Below are 3,754 nucleotides of genomic sequence, written 5' to 3'. Positions count from 1 at the left end.
TTCTCCTTCTCCTTCTCCTTCTTCTTTTTCTTCTTTAAAAACTATTTTCTTTTTTGGTACTCAGACTCTAAACTAGGACCTTCTGTTTGCCAGGCAGGTGCTGTGCTGCTGAGCTACAACTCCAGCCCAGTGCCCAACTTCTTGACAGAAGAGAAAAATTATCTATATTTTGAGGAAAATATTGTCATCTGGAGTCTATATAGGTTTTATCCACATTATTTATCATTCAATAATAGTAAAAAATGACAAAGTTGTAGCCAAATGAGCAAAAACTAAGCATCTCAATGTATAGTATACAATATATAATATAATATACATATATAGAATTGTTAAAACAGAGAATTAAAAAAGAAAATAAAAAAGAGCAGAAATTGAAAACCAGAAATGCAATAATAAATGAGTTGAGTTTAATAGCCAATTAGACATAGCAAAAATGAGCATTTGTAACAGAAAAATCAAGTAAATATAAAATATGCATATCATAGTAGAAAAATTTAAAAAGTGCAAGAGACTTACAGAAAACTGTGGGGGCCTGCCGGTTAGCTCAGTTGTTTTAAGCACCTGCTTATGCAAATGCAGTCAGGTGCAGGATACAGCTGTTTGACCCCCAGCACCACATACCTTACCAGACGCACCCTAAAGGCAGCTTGAGCCAGCCAAAACCAAAAATCCTTATAGAAAACTGCAAACAGATCTCAAGCAATAGCCATGACTCATCCGTATGGCTGACACTGACAAAGGATCTACAAACTGCTCTACAGGGTTTCAGGGTAAATCCTGAGGGGATTTGACTAACCTTATCAGATACAAAAGTTACATTTCTTGTTATACAGGTCTTTATCTTGGTCTTAACCATTGAGCAGAAAAGTATAAAAATGAGGTATAAAATGTAAAGCCATATTAATATGCTGAGCTGTAAAAGGCTCAAGTCAACAACTTCTGACATTGCCAGTCCTGTGGATAACCCACTACTATTATGGACTACTGGACTCTAATGGATTATTTTGCTGAATTCATGCACCTACAATATTTACAGTATTTAAATTTACAATATTTAAATGCCATCCCTGACAAAAGTAAACAAAAAAGTGGGATATAAATGAAGGTCCATTTGTATCTGTGTATACAAAATAGTTAGGATAGATATACAGCTACTTTTTCTTAATTCAAAGAGAAGCAAAATTTGTACTAATAGTGTTTGGACAGAATATCATGTCTTCATCTTGTACTATGAATAACTACTATCAAGACAACAATATGCAATGTATTAATTATTGTAACTGTCCTACCAACCTGTTTTGAAACTGTCTCATTGCTATTTGTTTCTCAATAAAATTAATAAAAACAAAAACATCTAACTTATGAGTCCTAGAAAACAGGGCCGTAAGATAGGTAAAAGTTCAAAGGTATCATCCAGACAGGAAGCCTGGCACAGCAAGGCTGGTTGGAGGTTCAAGTGGGATCAGAGCCCAATATACATGTGTGAGATAATGCTCAGCCCGGATGTGGACCTCTCACAAAAATGGCCACATGTGAAATAGACAAGAGAGACAGTACTTTAAAGGAGCTTTATTGTGGCTTTCCTTACAATAGACTGCCCCATGTCCCAGGATGTACATTTACTTTATTTTATATTTATATATGCATAGTTTTATATTTTTCCTCCAATCAAGCTCACTTTGCAGAGCTAGTTTCTCCTTTATCCTTCATTTTTAATTTGTTCCTGTTTCCGATAAATGTGACTCTTTTTACATACTCGGCTTGTTTTGTTCAATTCTTTGTTTGAGACAAAAACAAAAAACAAAACAAACTACCTCTAGAATCCACCTTGGGACTCCAGCGCCCCAAAATCTTTTTATATTATGGTCACTGATAAATTCCCAGACCATAAAACATTGTGACCTACAAACAACTCTGAAAATTAAAAGCACACAAATAGTTAAACTTAGGTAAACCATTAAAAGATAAAAATAAATGAAACCGTGGACAGAGGATATAGCTCTGCAGTATAATACTTGCTCAGCATGTGCAAGGCCCCTGGGTCTGATACCTTCCACTGCAAAATAGTAATAAATAAACAACAACAACAAAAAATGTAAAACTATGAAAAGTCTTCAAGGGAAGACAAAAGGCATGTGCCTTAAAAAGCAAAAGAAAGAAAACACATAGTAAACATTCAAAAGGAATGACAGAAACTAAAATCACTGAAGTTTTATGTGTTCCAAGATGGTTAGCGGATAAACTATAATTGTACTCCAAAACTGGGCCTGGTGTCCATGTCTGTAATTCCAGCACTGAGGAGGCTGAGACAGGGGGATGCTAGAAGTTCGAGGCCACCAGGGTTACATAGTGAGTTCAAGACCAGCCTGAACTGGCCTTGAGTGAAATGCCATCTTGAAAAGCAAAAAAAGGTGAAAAAATAGAATTCTATACTTTAAAAATACCTCTAAAAATGAAAATACAACAAAGAATTTTTGAGGAAAAAGACTATTAAATTCATCACCAACAAAATAAAAAGAAATTCACCACTAGTAGGCTTGTATTATAAAAAGATTTTTTCCAAGAAGAAGAAAAATCACTGCAAGTATAAGCATAGTGTTAAAAAGGGGATGATGGGGAATAAAAGAGTAAGTCTATTAGAAACCAGGAGAGATACAACAGGGGAGATGGCAACAGTTTTGAGAAATAATTAAGGAACAGTACTGGGTTACGTGGGTAGGTAGTGATGCTGTGGTTGCTGGTAGTCTCAGGTTAAAGTGCGAAAGAAAGTGTTCTCTTAGAGAATCTTCTTAAAACCAACTTTATTGAATCATAACTTACAAGCAAAAAATTTAAGTAGATGGCTTGATGACTTTTGACACCCCATAGATCTGTGTAAACCCCACTCTAAATACAGTGTGTAATACTTCCATCACCCCCCGAGAAGTTACCGCTTGTCCCTTTGCTTTTAGTTTTCTCCAATATTGTGCTACAGGTTGAGTGCTTTATTCTGGAAAAATATTTGTGATCCCAAAATTTTCAGAGGAGGAAAGTATCTCTAAGATCCATATAAAATAACAACCTTTTAACAGTTTAACAGGTAGAGATATTTTAAAATTTCTTCCCTTTTGAATCTTTACTTTCTAAATAGCAATTTACATTCTGTATGTTGTAAATGTAAACCTTTAAAGAACTGTACAAGTTTTTCATTGTTCTCATGGGAATATTATCATTATGGTTACTGATTTGTGTTTATTTATTGAGGGATTCTGTGAGAAATGCTTCTCACCATTCTCCATATTCTTTTTTCTTTTTTTGGAGGGGCATCTGCTAAGCAAAACACCTAGCGTCTTCCCAAGTCTTCATTCTTTCCTTTTTCAAGAGTAAATTAGCTGGCGGTGGTATTAGTTTGCTAGAGCTACTGGAACAAAGTGGCCCAAACTGGATGTTTTAAGATCAAGGTTTTGGTGAGGTTAGTTCCCTCTGATGGCTGTGACAGTCTGTTCCTCCCTGGCTTATAGAAGTTTGGCACAGTCTTGTGGCTGCTTATCACTCAGAATTCCTGCCTTCATGTTCATGGACTATTCTCCCCTGTGTGATGTTTATACCCTAAATTCCCTTTCACCCCGTATATTAGTTACACTGGTTATTAGAAGCCCAACCTACTAATGTCTGGGGACATTTTAATGAGTTATATCATTAATGAACCCACTATTAAGAAAAGTGAAATGCAGTGTACTAGAATAAAAATTCAACATATGAATTTTGTGAACAC

The sequence above is a fragment of the Octodon degus genome, unplaced genomic scaffold (genome assembly GCF_000260255.1).
Source record: "Octodon degus isolate 3935 unplaced genomic scaffold, OctDeg1.0 scaffold00302, whole genome shotgun sequence".
In the NCBI taxonomy this organism is placed as follows: Eukaryota; Metazoa; Chordata; class Mammalia; order Rodentia; family Octodontidae; genus Octodon; species Octodon degus.
Note: the sequence above shows the minus strand (reverse complement) of the source record.